The following is a 23,133-nucleotide window of genomic DNA, read 5'->3' as shown; positions in this document are numbered from 1 at the left end:
GGCAGAAGCACACAGTATGTATTAAAAGTGTTTATTTTTATTTTAATAAATATATAAAGTTTTATGTTTATAAAAATGTTTGCATCAGTTTACCTACAATACTAAATCTTTTGGAAAATAATTTAAAAAATGGTTCGCAGGGATATGACCTATGGCCGTTCTCCTCCTTAAAAAAATCTGTGATGCTGCCTGATTTGGTTTCAGGAAAAGCAAAAGCATGATATCCATCTCTGTTTTCTCCATTAAAAAACCCGCTTGATCTAAGTATTGACTCAGTAATTTGTTGAGATAATAACTTAATTGAGGAAGTAATCATATCTTGTAATTTAATAATATGGTATAATGGTTGGAAAGAGTAACCAAACAACCAGCAAAGCTTCACGTACAACTAACTGGTCTTGCTCTTGATAGAAGGATTTAGTACATCACGTTTGCCTTTGATCCCCTTTATCCCCTTTTCACACCCTTTATCTTCTATAGTAACAAAGTTCTCCTGCATCTTGCTCTTGTTCTTATCTTTTGAACATCAACATCTGCTGGCAGTTATCTCATTTGTACCACACTGTAAATGACTTAGAAGAGTTTTGATCATTGCCTTTCAAATTAATTGTAAAATTTCAAGCATGGGTGGATTATTTGAATGCGTGTTTGCAGCAACTTTTAGTCTAAGTTGTGGTTGAGGGAAAAAGAGGGGATTCAGAAATTATACTACTAGAACCTCAGCAAAAACATGGCCACAATAAAAGGAAAATTCAAGGGAGTGGCAGGAGAGAACAAAATTAAGTCCAGAAATGCATAATGAGTTCAGAAATTGGCCCATTAGAAAAGAAGCGGGAATTGCAGACATATCTCTTTGTAAGCAGACACACCTATAGAAATATTTGTGCATCTTTTTCTTGCTAAATAGTGCAGCTTACATTTATTGTCACCAGCGATATTTAACAAAGCCTTAGAATTTTTAGTGTAGTACCCCAAAATCAGTTTGTTAGCACATTCAACTTTTCGAAAATAAGAACTTCAAGTATTCTTGCAATTTTGATGTCCACTGCAAAATGACATGTGTGAAGTAACCCTGCTACTGATTGTTTTCAGTGGGTGAAATATATTTTCTTATCTACTGATATATAGAAAGAAGCAAGTGCAACATTAAGAATGAATCATGTCATTCTTCTCTACTTCTGGTTTTGAAGCCCAATAGAGTTATAAAGAAACAAATTTGTAAGAAAAGTGTACCAACTGAAATGGCTCCTTACATAAACAGCTGCCAGTGAGATTTTTTTTCTGTCATTAATTATAACCAAGGAATAAAGTTCTTTATAACCCTTTACATCACAGAAAAGGTATTTGAGTTTTTAATTTTAATTAATTATTCACTGAAGAAACCATTTACAGTATTTAACGCCTGCAAGAGGTGCTGAGTTAGGTGCTAGTCCAAAGAGATGAGTGAGAGAAATAGATTTTAAACAATTAAAGTATAGAATGGTACTAGCATAAAGAAAAGATAAATATTGGCTGGGCAGAGTGGTTCATGCCTGTAATCCCAGCACTTTGGGAGGCCAAGGCGGGTAGATCTCCTGAGGTCAGCAGTTCGAGACCAGTCCATGAGTATAGTGACACCTCGTCTATACTAAAAATACAAAAATTAGCCAGGCATGGTGGCATGAGCCTGTAGTCCCAGTTACTCAAGAGGCTGAGACAGGAGAATTGCTTGAACCCGGGAGGCAGAGTTTGCAGTAAGCCCAGATTGTGCCGCTGCACACCAGCCTGGGCAACAGAGGGAGACACCGTCTCAAAGAAAAAAAAAAAAAAAAAAAAAAGCATAAATATCTCAGGTTATGAATATTCCCAGGACACTGATTTGATTACAAATATACAAATGTATTAAGTTATCACAAGTATCCAAGCACTATGTATATCTATTATGAATCAATTTGTAAAGTATAATGTGTACTTAAAAAGTGTAGAAACACACTTAAACACATACATGTACACAAATACCCACAATAAATATGCAGTTGGAAAGAAAGAAAATCTTTCTTTATACTGCTATATTTATTTATAATTTTATTCAGATCATTTAAAGAACATTACCCCTTTTTTGAATTTAGTTGCATTCTAGGACTCCAGAAGGTTTTTTTGACCAGCATTTAAAACCAAGGCAGAGTTTATTTATCTTTCATCTGTAAAAGGGGTAACCCTTGGCAACACGAAAAGAAATCTAACATTATCATTTAGTAATAACTAAAGGATCTTTCTCTGGATACCTTGTGACTGCTCCTCAGCCCTCTAATATCTCCCATATTTATAATAACTGCATAGAGCATAAGCGGTGCACCATATTTGCTCAAGTGAATTAAAATGTGAAGGGAAATTACTTTTAATTGCAAAAACCAAAATTACTTTTGCACCAACTAATACGTAGCAAATAAATTGAAAAAAAAAAAAAAGACTAGTTCTCAGAGAACTGGTCCCTTTTAGCCTGCTATACCGTTCCTCCTTAGTTGACTTTCAAGGCTGTTCAGCTGTGCTCACTATAAAGGGACAGTAGTAGCTTATAGCACAGAGAAGAAGACAGAGCTGGAGAGAAATGAGTAAATGTGCAAGAAGCTTCCAAAGTGATCTGAGAGAAATGGAATGTATCTCCCCCTCACACTCCCTCAGCTTACCTCACCTACCCCATCTTTAGAGGTATTATTTGTGGGTTAACATATGTGGCCTAAACCATAAATGTAGCAAATTTGGGCATTAAGATTCCACATGGGAAGATACAAACAAAACTGAGTAGGCCAGCGGCCCTGGCACTGAGTAGAGAAGAGAAACTGTGGTTCTGTCTTCCTATATGTCATTAATGTGTGGAAGCTTCTTGACTTAGCCCATGACGACGCTTATCCTGCCCTTAAGGAGCTGCTCTTCCACAAGCAGGCTTCAGTCCATTAGAGCAGCAGGGAATGTTTCCAGAGCTCCATATGCATCAATTTGGGAAACTGCATCACCTTGTTAGCCACACAGCTGCGCTTTTCTTTCTCAGGGCTCAGCTCAGCTGCTGATGTTAGACAGCCTTGTGCCACAAGAAGTGTGTCAGAGCCCAGAGGAGCCACTGCCCCCCACCCAGTCAGGGACTGGAGTTGAATTCTACCATTCTGGAGAGAATCTAGCCCTGCCCAAGTGCCCAGGTAGTAGCCTTCATGATTGAAGGTAAAGGTCAGCAGGAAACTGGCTTCCTTCAAATAACTGTGTATGAGGGTACAGATAGGAAGATCCCCCAGGCCTGGAAGCAAACGCAGCCTGGGAGCCCACTCTAGCATTGGGTAGGATCTCTCAAATCTCGGTTATTTTCATCAGTGTGTGGCTCTTGGCTGCAACCCAAGCACCAGGATAACAATGGACCAGGCAGAACAATTCCCTTCCCTTGGGAGCTAGCAGATGTGCAGAGGTGTCTCTTCTAATCTTAAATTGAATTAAAGCCCTGAGAGAAGGTGCATTGGCTTCCATGCCTCTACATAGTGTAAGGTTTGAATGCTGAACTCTGGACATAAATGAGGCAGAGTATCTGCTATGCCAGCTGGAATGACAGCCAGCTTAATCAAATAGAATTCATTCCAGAAAAGAAATTGAGAGTCATCGATGGAGAGTGAGAGTGAGAAAAATACAAATACATATTTATATGAGCTTGAAAAATTATAATACTTGAATTCCTCTTATAAACCAATTTGTTTCAGTACCAACTCTTTTCCAAACATAGATTATTATCTTCACAGCTTGGACAATTAAAAAGTGTCAAAATAAAAATTTTCTCTGCTCAAAAATCTAAAAGATGGCATCCTCTTTTCATTATATGTAAACTATTTCACAAGCTGTGACATGAATAAAATGCAAATCAGATTATTACAATTCTCAGCAGCTAATGGGAACTCTACCTCTTTCTCTTCCATTCACCATTGAAATACCAGATTGTTATAAAAGCCTTTAAAGACTGAACTTGAGAGACCGAGTGTCATGTCCAATGGCTAATTCAAGGTGATTTACAACCTAATCGATGTATAAACCAGTATAGTTTCGCTGTTATTTTGAAATCAAAGAATCAACTAAGATTGACAAATGACAGAAAACAAGTGAAACAAAAAAACTTGTTTATCTAATGCTTGATAGATGGCTAAACTTGTTAACACTGCTCGCTTCCCAGATATTTCAGAAAAATGAGACTATAGATTGACAAAGTATTAAATCTGTGGTAGCTTATCCCTCTTGAGTTTATTGGCTTATTTATTCTTATCAATATAATTTGTCTACAAGCACATGTAAAAAGTTTCAATTTAGTATGTTGCTAGAGAAAAAGTCAAAGGAAAATAAATAGAACTTTGAGGTTTCTGCTCTTTATTCAGAATCACTGGAAAATACAAGCCAACCAAAAAAATTTAAATTCTACCTACAACTAAATCTGAGAAAAAATATTGAGTTCATAAAGATGAACGTATAAGTTTTATTTTGATAGAAATTGCCAACAAATATAATCAACTGAAATGTTGCTCAGTAAGGAGAAAGGGGAAAAAAAGGTTATATAAATACAATGACAGTCAGGTATTGTCATTTTCAAAGACCCTATGCCTAACATTCACAGGGTTGTTTTTTACAAATCTGGTTGACAGAAATTTTCAGCATTCATCCAGTAACTGAAATGTATTGGTCAGTACTATAGGCTTCATATGACTGTGAGCATCTAGAAAGCTCTGGTTTCCTCCGAGCGGATGACATTTATCTATTTTGTATTTTGCTTACAAAAAAATGTTTCCCAAGTGATACCTTGATATTTTATGAAAAAAGATGTTACTGAAGAGAAATAAAGCCTCGAATGTCTGTTACATTGAATGAAAATGTACTGACAAAGGTGATATCAAGTTTTTAGAGACAGTATCATTAGCCTGTCCCATATTCTTCAGAGTTTCTGAGTTACTCAAAATGAAACTGACAGGATTATGGACTATCATGTGAAATTTTGATTGTATTGAAGCCAGCTCTAAAAGAATCCTAGAAACATGAACATATTACATCTTAGTTTTGTATACATATGCTCACAATAAAACTGCTTTTATAGTAAGATTTCATAAATATTCCTCATATAATTTATAAGATAAAAACTCAAGGTTACAAAACATATTTATCAGAGCTATTTTGAAAATGAATTTAAAAAATACAAATAAAAGCTAAATTTTGACTTCTTCCATGTATTACAATATTTCTTTGTCTTCTGACACCAACAAAACATTTTCAGCAGATTGAAATTTTAAAGGCTTCTACACTGTAATTATATTACAGAACACAATGTCATTAAAATGTAAAGCAAATGGAATAGGTTATATGCCATTTAATGTTCTGATATTTTTATTTAAATTGAGTAGGTTATATGCCACTTAATATTTCTGATATTTTTATTAAAGTCATCATAAAATTGACATGTCTTTCTTAATGACAGGCATGACCTTATGTAGTAAAAATACTTTCTTGAATATTAAACAACTGCTTAAATCACCCGAATAAATCAAAAACTTGGCTTACTTTAGGAATAAATTATAGGAAAAATCTATATGTAGGGCCTTTTAGTATACATTAAATTTTTTTTCTGTTTTTCTTTTTAATATTTTATTTTATTTTTAGAGACAGGGTCTCACTCTGTGAGACCAGGATGGAGTGTAGTGGTGTGATCTCATATGTCATAGCAGCCTCAAACTCCTGGTCTCAAGTGATTCCCCTGCCTTGGCCTCCCAAAGTGCTGGGATTGCAGGCATGTACCGCTGCACTCAACCTAAAATTTCTTTTAAAAAATCTATTTGAGAAAGGCCAGGCGCGGTGGCTCATGGCTGTAATCCCAGCACTTTGGGAGGCTGAGGTGGGCGGATCAGGAGGTCAGGAGATCCAGACCATCCTGGCTAACACGGTGAGACCCCGTTTCTACTAAAAATACAAAAAATTAGCTGGGCGTGGTGGCGGGTGCCTGTAGTCCCAGCTACTCGGGAGGCTGAGGCAGGAGAATGGCGTGAACTTAGGAGGCTGAGGTTGAAGTGAGCTGAGATCACGCCACTGCTCTTCAGCCTGGCAACAGAGCGAGACTCCATCTCAAAAAAATAAGTAAATAAATGTATAAGTAAATAAAAGAAAATATATTTGAGAACAGACAATTGTAAAAGTTATCAAAAAAGTTTGAGATAGATTCAGAAAGGAGTCAAGCTGAATGGAGAGATGTAATCATGAAGAAAGGAGAGGAAATCTGGTCTGTATCCCTTGAATTTTATCATGGAAGTTAAACAAAAATGAGTTGATCTAAGAGAAGGAATTTATGAGGGAAAAGGCAGCTCTTCATGGCCCGAAACTCTGTTTTAGTCTATCTCACACAAGTTCTCCTGTTTTCCAGGAAAACTTTACTTTTCACCTCGCCAATATGGTCTTTCCACCTCCGTGATTTAGTTCTTACTCTCCTTCCCACCTGGGGGTTGTTCCCTCCTACCTTTTCTGTATTTGCTGTAAATTACCCATCCTTAACATCTAAGTTTAACAATCATAAATACCATGGAGTTATCTGTGATCTTTCTAGCTAGAATTAATTTTCTTCTCTCTGATGCTTTTAGAACAGTTTCTGCTTAAAGTATTTATTGCATGCCACCTTGCATTACAAATCTTTATGTACACATTAGCTTTATTCCTGGTTTTATAGATCTCTTGAAGGCAAGGGCAGTCTGATTTACCTTGCATTCCTCATAATACTCAGAGAACCTAGTATAAGGCCATTTTAGAAAATAGACACTTGATACAATTCAGTGAAAGCATGTCATGGACATGTTAAATCAAGACCCTAGTTGAGGAGTTTGCTAGGAACGAGGCTAAAGCTACAAACTTTCAAGTATATTTGTGCTTGGGATAAAATCAAGGCTGTGGGCTCTTTAGGAGAGAAGGAGAAATCTCAAAATTTAAACTCATTTACAATTTAAAAGGTATGAAATATTTGAGGTCATCTGTTGGAGAAGCAATCAGTTTTCAGAGGCATTTGAGGCATGGCATTCTAATTGTCTTGGAAAAGATATTTATAAAGAAATGTATAGAGGATTAACCTATAACGATTGAGAAAGTTATTTAAAAGGTTTGTTTTAAAAAGCTCTTATTAGTAATAACAATTATTAATATAATAACATTCTTCTAGCTTTTTTGAATATTAACTATAATATATGAACCATACTAAATGCTGTGTGTTTATTATATAATTTTAATACTTGTGATAGAATTCATTTTGTTCTTACAATAATCACTATATAATTTCCATTATAAAGATGAGAAAATCAAGACTAGAAAATGTGCTTGAAATTTTATAATCCTCAAGTTATTATTGAATGTTTTATTCATATATCTATATGGAATTTATATATACAAATCCACAGATTTTATATATCTAGCTAGATACATAGATAGTTACAGGTACTTACAGACCATTTTAAAGACTTAATAAAAGTTAATTTCGATATTAACATTGCATAATTTGGATCTCCAATGTATGCTATTTACAAGCATCACTTTTGGCACTAGCTCTCTAAAGTGTACATTCATGAATCCCAGAGCATATATCCATGTCTTGTGGTAGCTATCACAGGAAATAATATGTGCCTCAATTCCTGTGGAAGGCAGGAGGGAGGCAATAAAGAAAGGAAGGAAGAAATGAAGTACAAAGCAAACACTGTAAACTGGCTATTCAAGTAAACAATACGTTATTATTCTAACGATAACCATTTATTAGTGAATAATAATACAATCTATATATGACAGGTATGTAGTATATTTAATAGCTATTCTAAATAATTAAAATGCCAAGGGTTATATCACATCATCTTATATCATGTTATATTAGCTATAGCTGTACAAAATGCTGTTATACTTACTATTCGTAAAAACAAACCATGTCAATTCATTAAAAACTGGTAGTGACCTGGGAGCTCTGCCACCGTAACAACCAAATGCTGGATATTACACTAGAAATGTCATGGCATTTATGTTTTTTCACTAAGGGTGGCCCATTTCTGATTTGGACTTTGAACAGAAAATACATATTTCAATAACAAGTTTAAAATCGCTCCCCGACTCCTCCAGCCAATGCCCACCACAATTGCAGCACAATTCAAGAGAGTGCTGAAGACTCTGCAGAATTAATGCAATGAGAAAAGGAACTTTGATAGTGAATGCTCAGAATGACGATGGGCTACAGAATCATACAGTCATCTTTAAAACCTCTGCCTAAATAAAGATGATAAATCCTTGAGAAAAGAAGTGAGCATCACAGCCCACATAGCACATGCCACACTGCAAACAAAAGTCCAGGCTATTCTTTCTCATTGTTGTTTCTGCCATGCCGCATTTCTGGCACAGAACAGTTGCTCAGTAAATATTGTGAAATAATATAAATGAATTTAAACGTTTGATTTAAATTCAGCCAGAGAAGAGATTGCTCATATTTCTTCAGGGTTTTCTCTAAACCCTTAGTGAAGTGATACATTTTATAGTACACATTGCACATTTTCCATTGTAAAATATAAGTTGAGTCATGTTCAAGAAAATTTTGGGGATTTTCTAAGGTCAACATATAAAGTTCAATATTGAAAAAAACATGTCTTCGTATGCCTAGAACGTATAAGTCATATTATTATAGTCTAATTCCAATTCTGAGAGTGAACAAAAAAAGTTAAGTGCACCTCTGATAATTATGTTCAATTATGGCTTATTTCTAACTGGCATAGGTCCATGTTACACATAATAAGATCCCATGTAAAATTTCAGCCACTCAAACCCAGGTAAATAGCTTTGAGTTCATAATTTTCAAATATCTTTTTTCAAAAACTTGTTGGAACTGTTCTACTTCTATGACATTCTTTCCCAACTGACTTTAGAAGTGACATCTCAATTTCCTTTTATTTATATCACTGGAACTACTGCTTCAATGCTTTCTGATTTCATACCTGCATAATAAAATTCCTGATTCGCCCATCACATTTTGGCAAACAACCACCACCACATCTCTCTGGATACTGGCTTTGTCGACCCTCCAGATTCATTTCAACCAGCCACCTCCACATATGATTTTCCAACCACTTTGAACTCCCAAGCAACCAGGTGTTCTCCCTCACTATGATCTGCTTGCACCTGATCCAGGCTTGACAAACAACATCACCATCCAGCAGTGGTTTATATCCATCATGAGGTTTTCCAAACATCAGTCATTCAATTATTTCCTTCACAAGTTTTGCTCCAGCTGTATATAATTTGCTATGTTATAATTATGACTTTATTGTATAACAGATACTCTATGATAAAAGGGATATATTCTTGTTCTGCTAGCCACTGTACGTGCAGAGATTACAATAATAATCGTCGTGTACTGCTCACTTAGGAAACTGTTGAATAAGCAAGTGAACAGATGAAGATACCACTAGATGGAATCTTTCAAAATTATGCACTATAAGCAAAGCAATAGTATTCAATTCTATCTTTATTCTGTTGCCTTCTGTAGGATCTGTCTTAGAGATATGTTGCCTCTTGATTGTGAAGGGAGACTTGCAAGTGATAAACAAAGGTAAATTGTTACTAGTAAACCAAATTGAGGTGCTCTCTCTCTCTCTCTCTCTCTATATATATATATAAAATATAAGTATACATATTATATATGTATTATATGTATATATGTATATATGTGTATATATGTATATATATATGTGTACCTATGTATATGTATATATCTCCCTTGCTATTTCTCTCTCTCTCTCTCACTCTCTCTCAGATCTTTGCTACTGTAAGTATGTTTCCAGAGCCAGTGGATTAAGTACCATGCAGAGAGTTTTTGAGAAATGCAGAATCTCAGGCCCCATATCAGACAATGCAGAATCCATGGTTTAACAAGATGCCCAAGTGATTCATATGCCCATTATATCTGAGAGGCTCTGTCCTCCATGTAATCAGAAAGAGTTAAAAGAGAATTGAAAAAGAAAATATGTTTCTCACTATGTAACCCAGCATTACTTAATTCTAAATGAGTGCTAATAGAACTTTTTGCAGTGACAGAAATGTTCTCTATCTGCTCTGAACAATAACCACATGTGGCTATTTATCACTTTAAAAGAGACTAATATAAATAAGAAACTAAACTTTAATTTTGTTCAATTTTTTTAAAATTTATTTTTAATTAGTCAATGTAGCCAATGGCTATTATGTTGGAGAGTATGAGTCATTAGATATGGGTAACAACAGCTAAACATTGGGGAACACTTGTATGCTGATTTAAAGATGTTGCATAAATGGAAGAATGATAAGACGAAGAATTGAGCCCATGAAAACATTAGGAAAATAAGACTGCGCATTCAAATTATTATGTCATAAATTTTACAATTTACAAATGAGTTAAGACGCTAATGATAATATTTCAAAATAATAAATGGCCAAGGCTGCTACTTAGAGTTAAGAAAATGAAAACAACCATTAGATGCTGCTCTCCTTCATGTCCCATTAAAATAATGATAAAAATAAATACAATTAAATAAATAAAAATTAAAATGAGACTTGGAAGAAACAAGAACGACAACATTTTAAATGCTGGGAAGCAGAAAAATAAGTGGTAATTAACAGTGTGCCCCAAATGTTGAATTCTACACAGCAATAGTAGGGAAATTGGAGAGTTACTAGAATTTGTGCTGCAGATGCTTTATAAGAAACAAGGTTGGTGATACTTAGCTCCCTGTGAAAATAGTGCTAAAGAAGAGATTGTAAGTACGTTTGAAAAACGTACGTAAGAAGCATGCAAGTAGATCCCAACAGTTCTTCTCTCAGTCTACTCAGCTAGGGGACTGTCTTCAACTCCCTTCCTGCCCTTACCCCTTATTGCCTACACATGCTTCAGAAGAAGGCTAAGGGTTCGTTATCTTAAAGGGGGAAAAGAGTGTCTTGGACACCAGCCTTAGCTGTCAGACAGGTCTCAGCTTAATTCTGAAAACCGAATTAAGAGAAATCTACTTTCTAAAAGTTAAACCTGTACCGGTTTCCCCTATTTGGTGCCTAGAACTCCAACAGCCAGGTTTATATCCCAGTGTCATAAAATAGAAGTCTTTTCTGGATAGTTGGATCAGCCAAGAGAAAAATAAAAACAACACAAATGAACAATAGAAGTCAAAAGATACAATGAGAAAGTCTTCAAGAAGGTAAAGTAAGAACACAAATAGATGGAAAGTAGGAGCCAAAAGATAAGAAAACTCAAAGAAAAGTATCTGAATAGTAGTTCCAGAAAAGGAACAGAAAATGAGACACAAAAAAGCCATCAACGACATAATTCCCAATTTATTCCTTAGAAAAAAAGACATGGATTTCCAGATTAAAATGTCTCGATAAGTGTCCTGCATGATGGATGAAAATAGACATGCAGCAATATTCAAGACTGATAATTTCCAACCATCAGGGATCTGTCTCTGTAGTCTCTTCTCTTTCTCTATTAGGCAATTATAACTACTGTCTGCATTGCTGATTTCCTGCCCTAAATTCTGCTAATAAACTTCATGTTACATTTTTCCCCTTGTAAAAATGTTTCACTGGTGGTGTTTGGGTTCTTTTCCATTGTACAACACAGGATCTCAAAAAGTTTACCTACCATGCACGCTGTTGCAGGAAATAATTAGTGAGATATGCTCCATCAAAACGAGGAAGTGAATGCAGAAGAAAATCAGAAGTTATAGGAAAAACGAGAGAGAACACAAGAGACATGTGGAAGGAATAATAACGGGATGATTATCAAAATATCACCACTGGATTTTGGAATTCTTGAGAGTAATCAAACCAGACTGAAGCTAGTTAGATAAGGCTAAGGAAGATTTCTTTAAGACTATAAAATTGGGCTGGCATAGTAGCTCATGATGTCTGTAATCCCAGCACTTTGAGAGGCTTGGATGAGAGGATCACTTGGGGCCAGGAGTTCAAGACCAGCCCGAGTAACATAGAGAGTCCCTGTCTCTACAAAATAAATAAATAAAAATAAAAAATTAGCCAAGCAAAGTGGCATGTGCCTGTAGTCCTAGCTACTTGGGAAGCTGAGACAAAAGGATCGCTTGAGCCCAGGAGTTCAGCCTGCAATGAGCTATGATTGCACCACTATATTCCAGCCTGAACCAAAGCATGACAGTGTCTCTAAAAACAAACAAACAAACAAACGAACAAACAAAAAACAGAAAGAAAGAAAAAGGAAAAGGAAAAGGAAAAACAGACTATAAAATTGAGAAAATAGCTAACATATTGAGATGTGTTTTATACCACTGCAGGGTGAAATTGCAGATGTATTAACACTAAGTACATAGAAAACTACCCCCAAATAACCATAAAGTTCAAAATTTATTAAATTGAGGGAAACCAAGATAATGTACAGGAAAGAAAATCACATGGCTCAGCTATAAAAGCATTTGCATAGCCATTGCAATGTGTACTTTGGATGTCAATCACAATTTGTCCTTTAGGGATAGATGGTAAATAGAAAAAGTTATCAAAAATAGGTTTAAGTGGGTGCCGTAGAGCACAGGAAATGTGTGCAGTGAAGCAGGAAGAGAGCAGATAGCTTTTATAGGGGATGGCTTTGTTTTGTAGCCTTATAAACTGTTGGACTCAAAGTTGTGCCTTTAAAACTCAAAGTATAAAACACAGAAATGACAAAACAAGATAAAAACTAACTAAATTCTAAAATTACAAAGATTTGGGAGAATCCCTCCAATTGTGAAGATATCTTAATTTTAGCAGGAACTTTTGATTGGATGCTTGCTAAGCAGACTCTTGGGCACTGGAAATACAGCAGTGAGGAAAACAGGCAAAAATGACTCTTTGCAGTTTGTCTTTTCTTCAGTGATACATTGGAAAACATGAAAGCACATCTGCCCTATAATTTTCTAACTCCAGGTTTTAGAACTTTTGCAACAGACTACAATTACCAGGCTCTGGCCACCTATTGAGTCCCTTACCCGATCACTCTCTCTCACACTCCCAATTCCAGTCAAACAACTCTCCTTATAGTCTGTGTTTTTTGTTTTCCTGGACTAGAAAGTTCTCACAGATATCGCAATTGTCTCATTCATTCTAGTTTTGAGTCAATTACCATCTCGGCAGAGAGACCTCATCAATTACTATGTTTAAAGTATCTATTGTTGCTCTTTTTCCCTCTCCCCTTTCACTGCTTTATTTCTCCTTATTGCACTGAAAATACTGGATGTGATTTGCATTTATTTGAACATATGTTTATTGTCAGTATTTTTCTGACAGATGCTGACATACAATAGCAATAACTTTCTTCTGTTTGTTTCTAAATTCATGGTGTCTAGAACAGTGTCTGGTTAATAGTAAGTGCTCAATACTTATATTTAGAAGAAAAGAAGGAAGAATATAAAGGAGAAAGACAATAGAAATAACAGATAAAAATAAATCCATAATATGTTACTATAAGTACATATTTATATTTATAAAGTTATTTTACTTCCTAACCATTAATTAATATCTAAATTATTTTTAAAGATGGATATTTTAGGTAGCTTTAGGTTTGACAGTGGTCAAGAATAGATTAGTTTCTTGAACTAGGATATTTTCCAAATGTGAATACAATTACTTGAAGCAGACAGGTCAGGGGTTTTCATGACTTCAGTCATTTCTTTTAGGGTTCTGGACATACGTATTCATTGAGTAGACTTTTGTTTTTATAGCTTTAGTAAGAATGAAATTTGCAATGTTCTAGATCTGATATATTGAGATTTGACACATACTTTAGAATATAGCAACACCTTATTAGCTGCAGTATAGCAAATAGGTACTGAAAAGAAATATCTAGACAACTCCGAAATTCTTCTTGCCACATTACTCTTAAGGGAAGGAAAAGCTGTTAGGAGGTGCTGAATAATAATCACAGTTGAGTCACTTTCTGACACTGCTGTCTTGCATGATTTACTGAACATAATCCTTCAAATGATCTTTGCTTTCTTTTCAACTCCCAAAAGGAGATATTAATTTTTGTTGTAGTTGTTTTCTTTTAAAAAATCCGAATTTAGGCAACTTTATTGGAACTTTGGGACCTGTCACCGTTTGTGAGTCTGTAGGTACATCCAGCCATGTTTTTCCACCCTGGATGTAACATTCCTGAGCTACAGTCAGTTTTCTGATACCCTGCCCTCTCCAGCTGCCTCCTGCCTTTACTCACAAATATGAAGTAAGAAATCATAGTTTTTTTTTAGTTTATTTATTTATTTACATGTAGAGATGAAGTCTCTCTTTGTTGCCCAGGCTGGTCTTGAGCTCCTGGCCTCAGAATATCCTCCCACCTCAGCCTTCCAAAGTGCTGGGATTACAGGCCTGAGCCACTGCGCCCAGGCAATAGTTTTGTCTTGGTAGAGCCCAGCTCCTGTGAAAATCAGCAGTGACTGTGCTAAACCGGCTGTTACAAAAGACAGCCTCAGTCTTAATAGAAATACAAGCTACTGCAATACTGTTATGTGCTGGGGCGACTGCTCATATAAACTCCAGCAACATCCCCGCATGCATTAGAAAACCTGGGGTGCTACAGGTCTGCAATGCTGCTGCCAATTAGAACATCGTAAGGGGAAAGAGGGGTTTAAAAAATACGCCCAAATAGGGAAGAGTTAAACTGAGAAGCTTTCTGCCAAAGACCTCCTGTGTGTGTACGGGGAGTGGGCAGCAGCACAAAGCCAGCGACCCAGTTGGGAAAGGAAAGGAGAATGGGGGATAATTTTCTCACTAACCTTAAGTGCAGTGGGTAGGATTTAAGTGGGGACTATCTGTGAAATTGCAAAGCAAGCACATAAAATACAATTTGCTCCTATGTTGGCAAAGGGAGGGCCTTGCAGGTGGGCACAGGGATAATCTGTATCATGCCATGGAAGCCCGATGGAAACAGTTTTAGACAAGCATATGATTGCCACAACCAATTTGAAGTTGAAAGTAAAATATGATTAGTCTGTGTCTGGGAGTTCCTGTCCCAGCTCTACCCCGGGAGCTAAGCAAAGAATACCCAGTTGCTTGCATCCTTACCAAAATCCTAGAGCCAGCTCTAGGGCAGGATATTGGTAGAAATAGGATTCAGGATAAAACTTCTGCTGCTCTTCCTGGTTTGGAATTTCATTTTTACATTTTAGTAGCAGATTCCAGTGTCTCTCCCTTAAATAAAATGAAAGATTATCTGCCCAGACTTGGTCTACCCCGATACACTGAATACGCAGAATGATGTCACCTCCTCACTGTACCTCAATTTTCTCTGTTTTAAAATGGACATAATAATTGGGATGTTCTGATATTTGAGGGAGTTTATACATGCCTTCAGCTCAGAAGAATGCCCAGTACATTGCAAGTGATCCAGCTATGTGAAAGCTGTAACTATTACCTATCCCATACCCTGACCTGTTGAGAAAATGGACAATTTCTTTGTGCCGCTCTGATGGTGGCCTTTATGGTATTTAGGTTGAGGAAAGGTAGTGATAAAAGTCTGCAAAGCTAAGAGGCTTCTCAGTTATTTTACTGAATAAAGAGGTAGTTTGTTAACAGTAGAATTATAGCTCGGACAATAGGGAAAGAGAAAAATGATTAGTGTGGCTGCCAGAGCAATTGGGAATTTGGAGAGAAACTGAGTTTAAAGGGAATTCTTAGAAAGTTCTGTGACAGCAATTGTAACTGCAATTGTCAGGACAATGTTATGTAACAAATACATCCAAACTCGTTTTAAAAACTAGAATAGGCAATTATTCTCATGCTCTGGGTCCTGCTGACTTAAACTGGGCTCTTTTGCGGAGCTATGTTTCAGTCTGTGAGTCCAGCTGTGCTTGGCTGCCCTGCATGGGTTGGGCCAAGATCTCATCCATTTGTCTTCATTCTGGGGTGGATGTTGATAATAAATATCTTTATTTTCTCCAGAAGCTCTCTCCAAGGCCTTTACAGACATAAAAAGAAAAATGCACTGAACACACATATTTCAAGCCTGTTTGGGTCATATCTCTTAATATCTCATTGACCAAAGCAAGTCACATCATCAAACCCCACATCAGAAAGCAGAGAGGCACTTCTGGGTGCAGCAGGAGAAGTGGCAATGTCACATACAAAAGGGCACAAAAGTAGGAAGGCGTGTTCATTTTCAATACAGTGTCACTCTGCCCTCTCCTCTGTGACTGCCAATTCCCCAGAAAAGGCAATTATTGTTCTTCAGACTTTTGGAATCAGATTTTGGTGTTGGCTGGTTGTTTGCTCACTTAATGTGAATGCTTGTGAGATCTTCCCCAACTTGATAGCAGGGTACGCATGAGAGTGTAAAAAAAAAAAATATTTATTTGGATTTCCCCAGGATTTCTCTCTGATTTAATGGTGTTCTGGAGCTCAGTATTTGAGAATTATCTTTTTTTCCTTGGCTTCTGTCTGTTTTTTGAATTCTATTCTTATAACAAATAAACCAAACAAAGACATTAAAGAAAAGTTCCTCTTCCATTGTTTAATAATTTAGACTGCACCTGTCTGCACATCCCACAGCCCAAGCTTCTAGAGAAGCCTTTATGCCGTGATTCCAATGTCTTCTGTTCCTGTGCCTGTCTACCAAATCTGGGAGTTGTGGCACCTCCAGTAATGATTATTAACAACATTGAAGCCTTCATTAATACCTCTGTGACTGTATCATAATTATGCTTGTTTTTTACCCCTTTTGTTTTAATGCCCCATAGGACATGCACTAGGCCAGGGGCTACCTCAAACCCTTGCCAGCAGCCTCTGCTGAGATGCATGCAGGTAAATCTGAACTATCTCCAAGAAAACAGAAAATGATAATTTTATGAACTTTTTATTTGGCACAAAATTGTGCATTGTTCATTAGTGAGAAATGTAACGAGTTGTCACATATTACAATTAGGATTAAAAAAATGAATAGGCAGGTACAATAAAGTACTGGTTCTCACAACTCCGAATTTCTCAAACCAACTACATTTCACCTTCTACATAACAGTGATGATAACAGAAATACTAATACAATTTGGGGCCGGTAATATGCATTTCAATACTCTATTTTCAGAAATAAGGACAATTAATGATGCAAAATAAACATCATAAAAATCTACCACAATTTTAGGTTCGCCTCCTTAGAGAGACATGTGTAAATCCAAAAACTGGCAAGAGATAATTTCAGAATAAAGGACAATTTAACTATATGAAAAAAAGACATGGCTTTGTCCTGATATTTTTGCATTTTGTCACTCATTGATGATAACATCATCATAGACTGAAACCTACAAACCAATATCTTAAATATCTGTGCCTGTAACTCATCCATTTCAAGAGCTAGTTGATTGGCATGGAATTCCAAATGCTATGGAGGTCATATTGAAATTTCCTTTGGTCATGGAGAGAAAATAGCTGTTTTTGACACAGAACTAGAGGGTTTCAGTTGAGAAACATCTATGCTTCTCAACTATTCTACTATCTACAGGAGTTTGCTTAGCAGTCATTCCCCATTTAACACTCAGGCCACCACTTATCTAAATGAGTTGCCATGTGGAAAATGTGTATGTATTTGCAACAGAGCATCCCACATGCATTATTCAGAAATCTTCTGGCTACAAGTGATAGAAAATCAACTCAAATTGCCTTAAGGGGAAAAGGGACTTTGTTGACTCACATAACAAAAAAGTCAGCAACAGCCTGGCATCAAGAATATCAAATTCAGAGGCTCCAAGGATGTCATCGGGACCCATGGTTTTGATCTCAGAGCTCTGTTTTCATGTGTGGTGCCTCATTTCTTAGACAGTGACGCTGCACCTGCCAGAAGATTCAGTTTTACATGTTTTCTGCCAGCCACTGTAAAAGAAAGAAACTGACCCTTTCTTGCAAGATCATGCAAATGTATGTCCTATAATTGGAACTCATTGACCAGAAATGGTTTGGCATGGGTCTCATGGCATCCCTGAATTTGCAGTGGGTTGGCCAAATCTGCTTTACCTGAGGAGCTGATGCTACTGTGACCTACAGCAAAAGAAGTGGGAAAATGTGAAGGAGAGGTATTTTCCAAGAGAAAAGTAGGATTTATCTTTTTTTTTTTTTTTAATCAAAAGAATCAGTAGAGAATGCTGGGATGCTGGGCAGGCCAAAACACAGATTCCACCACACCAAGAAACCTCATTCCATAAACCACTCACTAAGGTTTATCTACAACAAAAGCCATCCCCTCTTCTGTGCTAGGAAGAAGCCATTAATAGTCCTCATGTGTTTGCTCTTCCAGAGGACTCAATAACTCCGATCCCAGAGGGTAAGGGAGCTAGAGGACTCAACAATACAAATCCAATTAGCAACTTCTGTCTCTGGAATAAAAATGCTCTCTAGTGATGTTTTTAAAGGCCTTAGCCTTGTTAAGTGAAACTGCCTAATAATAAGCCTTGTAGTGTTTCAAAGAAATTATTTTGCAAAGTTAATTTACAAGAAATAAAAATAACATATGGTCTGTCTTCCCCAGTGAAAGCATTAAATGTACTTTCTTAAAAAGTCCCCAGACAGAGATAGTGGCTGTTTCTCTTCATTGATGGCCATTACGTTATTTATCTAAGCTTAACAAGTTCTTAGAGAAACACTGAGCTTCTCACTAAAGTCATAAACTAAATTGTGGCATATAGAAGAAGTAACAAATCCCAATACAGCCTATAAAAATAAAATCATTCTCAGACTATAAATTAGAAGTCAGACTCATTACTTATTTTTAAGTATTTACTAGAATTCTTACCATTATTGGTCATTTTTACTTTTATTTTTTATTATTGATGGCTTTTACTTAAGGTTTAGCTAGAGGACCAAAAGGTGAAGGGCTACTATATGAAATAATACTACAATATTATTGACAATGGTTTTTATTTACTATTATGAAGAAGATACTATACATGAAGTATATTTTATGAGATGTAGATGGATAATTAAACATGATTAAAGTCATATATAGCTTATATTCTCTGTGAGTTTCCTTATAAGAATTCATAAAATATTATTGAAATATATGAACTAAGGATGCACGACATTTTAACCTTGACATAGTTTATTATAAACATGCAGTTATAATTGTATTTCTTGAGGAATACATGTATGTGTTTGTGCTTTAGTTTTCACAGCTTGAAAAATGGGAGTCAAATTATTTTTATATAAAATGCTGTTTAATTCATCAAAAATTAATTCTCATGTGTAGTACATTCAAATTTTATTTTTAAGCTTAATTCAACTTTAATTTTTTTTGTTTTCCCATTAAAAAGTTTATAACATTTGTGATTGTATTAGATTTGTTTGGAATGTGATGGTTATGTTATGTAAGTTGAACAACTTTAAGTATTCCAATTTCAAAATCATGACAAACTATTGCCTGAGGAAACTTGGAAGCTTATAAAGAGAAACGAGTTAGGACAGTCTTTTTGGTTTGTTTGTGTGTTTTACAGTTCTCACTGTAAAAATCAGAAGAGAAAAAGAGAGAAAGACTATTTCTAATAGTTTTTAAAATTAGTTTCTAGATGTTCTAAGAGAAAATTAAGAAACAAGCTGTGTGATTTTGGGATGGCCAGTTTTGACACTTTTGATCTTAGTAAATAGCAGGTAAAATGAATATGATATTTAAAACCAGAAACATAGTGTGCTTTCTGAATGAAAACAAAATGAGAAACAGAATGGAAATGGACTGGAAAATTGTTAAGCAACGTTTTTTTTATTTTTTCCAAAGGACTTACGTAACTCTTAATCTTACCCATCGCCTTTACATTCAGTCAGGTCACTTCAAAAAGTCCTTACGTAATGGGACTTTAAATGGAACTCCTGCTTTCTTGGGAGAGAAAGACTGAAGTCTAAAGCTGAGAATAAAAGATATTAAACTCCTTACATTTAGAAAGGCCGTCAGCCACTAAGGAGAGGTTTGCCCAAGGGTGATCCAAAACCAGTCTGCCACACATGAGCCAGTAGCCACTCCAGATTATCTGAAGAAAAAATATTCTTGGGCATGTCAATAGGAAGAATGCCTTGAAGGCAGCAGTTGTTAACTTTGACTAGACAGTAGAATCATTCAAGATGCCCGGTCCACACCCTAAACATGACATCCCAATTCTGGGCATGGGGCACAGGCAAGCAAGGTAGGTCAGGTAATTTCTTTATTGTCGGTTTTTGCACAAAAGGGCAGAGGTAAATTTTGAATAATATTTTTAGGTTTTATGGCTGGCTTTGGGGAAAAAGGGTGCTGGTTTCTTTTTTGTTTGTTTTTGAGACAGAGTCTCACTCTTTCACCCAAGCTGGAGTGCAGTGGCCTGATCTCTACTTATTGCAGCCTCCACCTCCTGGGTTCAAGCAATTCTTGAGCCTTAGCCTCCCAAGAAGCTGGGATTATAGGCGTGTGCCACCACACTGGGCTAATTTTTGTATTTTTAGTAGATATGGGATTTTACCATGTTGGCCAGACTGATCTCAAACTCCTGACCTCATGTGATCTGCCGGCCTTGGCCTCCCAAAGTGCTAGGATTACAGACATGAGCCACCAAGCCTGGCCAGGTTCTGGTTTCTATGATTCATCTTAGGGAAGATGGATTCTAGTTTCTATGGCTAATCTTGGAGAAGAATGGGACAGAGAGACAGGAGGACAGACGAAGGTCAAAGAAAAACTATTGGTTCTGAGGTCTTCATTTTAGGGTAGTTGTATTCTGAGTCCCCACATATTTAAGCCATTACAATAATCATCACAATTTTTTTAAATTAAATACGTTTACATTTACATTTCTTTCTTGTGGTCATTTTGGGATTTTAGGAAATTTTGGAGAAATGATATACGTGTATCTTCTGGGAAAGAAAAAGAGAGTTCACATAATATGTAAAAGTAAACAAGTTTCTGTCCGGGTGCTTAATTCACAAATTTTCCTTCAGTAACTTCATATGTTTTGTGCAGAATCAAAATCCTACTTTCATCAGCATAGCTTATTTTATAAATTAATTTATTTTTAACATTAATCACACATATATAAAATATTATACATATATTAATCAGAAGACTAGAGACATCATTTCATATGTTGTGGGGTTTTGTTGTTGTTGTTGTGTTTTGCTCTGAGACAGGGTCTTGCTGTCAACCACGCTGGAGTGCAGTGAAATATGGCAGCCTTGACCTCCTGAGCACAAGCGAGCCTCCCACCTTAGCCCCTCAAGTAGTCCCTGTAGTGGGACTACAGGTATGCACCACCATACCCAGCTAATATTTTAATTTTTGGAGAGATAGGAGTCTCACTGTGTTTCCCAGACTGGTCTCAAACTCCTGGGCCCAAGTGACCTTCCTGCCTCAGCCTCCCAAAATGCTGGGTTTACAGGCGTGACACACCACACCCAGCCCTGTTTCATACTTTGAAAGTATAGATTCTCAGTGTTTCATATTGGTCCTTCTGATGGCAGAAAGGACTACAAACTCTGTCAAACAGAGTAAGTCCTCAACATACACTAAGGCATTGTTGCTTTCATTATCAGTCTCCTAAGATGGCATAGACACTATCAATACTTTATAAGAAATCCACACTGAAAGGGGCTTTTGACGTGAAAAACCTGAGACGGAATGACTGAATCCTTTCGCTTTTCTCTTCAATGGAATATTTGCTATTCATCTTCTACATGCAAAGCACTGTGAGAGGATATTAAATAGTTTATATCCAATAAACGTGAAAGTCAAGAGAGTGACAAAATTTAGGCAGGAATAATAGATGATTTAACTGAGGAGCAGGCAACAATTTTCAGGAACACAGAGAAGAACTGATTGTATCAAACATGGTTTTTACAGAAATATATCTACAAGTCATATGTATCCTGTATTTTATAAACATATATGCAGACATACATACAGTGTATATATACATATGTATATACCCATACAAAGAGAGAGAGATGGGAGAGAGATTTTATTGAATTGGCTCATGTGATTATGACACTGGCAAGTCTGAAATCTATAGGGTAAGCCAGGAGGCTGAAAACTCAGGCAGGAGTTGATTCTGCAGTTTTCAGGCCAATTTTCTTTCTTGTCAGGAAACCTCAATTTTTGCCCTTATAACTTGAACTGATTGGATAAAGCCATCCACATTATTGAAGAAAATCCCCTTTACTTAAGTCAACTGATAATGGATGTTAACTACATCTGTAAAATATCTTCACAGTAACACCTCAATTAGTGTTTAAATAACTAGGTAACTTAGCAAAGTTCTGACATGAAATTAATCATCACATGAAATGCTAAGTTGGATGTGTGGTTGAAATGAGTATTTGTTTAAAAAGTATGATATATTTGAACTGTATGATTAGTTCGACAAAGACTGACAAATGCAGACAGAATGTGAGAGATGAGGCAAGTCAGATTGTGCCTTGCTGGGCTAGGATTAGCCAGTGTAGAGAGAATGAACCAAGGCAGAAACCTAGAAACGAAGGTTAATTCAGCCTGGGAAGGACCTGAAAAGTTATTGTTTTTCCTAAAAGCAACCAGTAGTCCTGAGAGATTTTCAGCAAAAAGTAACATAATTAGAATCTGTCTTCTGAAAGTATAATTCCGATCCTATTATTTTATAGCACAGGTTGAACAACAGGCTAGACGTTAGTAGGGGCTGGCGTCAAAGGTTATATTTACATTAAAATTGAGAAATTATATGTAGCAGAATAACAACTGATGGTTTTTTAGTAGTATGTAGAGAAGAAGGAAAGCATGAGAAAACAAACAAAAAAATTCAGGAAGCGAACTGCAAGGTTTGACCTATTAGATAAGAAGGAAGGTAAAGATAAATATAAGAATTTAAAAAGGAACACAATGACCTAATTATGGGGCAAGTTAATAATAGGCATAAATGTAAGGCATTTGGAGATCACATTAGTACATTCATTTCTGATAAGATTGGTACTGGAGAGTGTAGATTATACATGCAGATAGTAAGGGTTTTGAGTTTGAAATGCCAGATTTAGACAGCTTTGTCCATCAGCAGCGATACACTGGGTCACAAACCCTGCTGTTATTTCTCCTCCCCAGAATACCAAGCCTACCAACCAGTGGAGGGGCACACCCCTTACTTGGGATGGGGA

The 23,133-nt window shown here is 36.3% G+C and overlaps 1 protein-coding gene across 5 annotated transcripts in view; it reads right to left on the bottom strand.

The window, feature by feature from the left end:
- The window catches only part of CDH12 (cadherin 12), a 1,104,089-nt gene that overhangs the window by 143,952 nt on the left and 937,004 nt on the right, over positions 1 to 23,133 (bottom strand). The gene's annotated exons all lie outside the window — the stretch shown is intronic.

Source organism: Gorilla gorilla, chromosome 19, assembly GCF_029281585.2.
Source record: "Gorilla gorilla gorilla isolate KB3781 chromosome 19, NHGRI_mGorGor1-v2.1_pri, whole genome shotgun sequence".
Classification (NCBI taxonomy): domain Eukaryota; kingdom Metazoa; phylum Chordata; class Mammalia; order Primates; family Hominidae; genus Gorilla; species Gorilla gorilla.
This window is presented reverse-complemented; position numbering and strand designations above follow the sequence as displayed.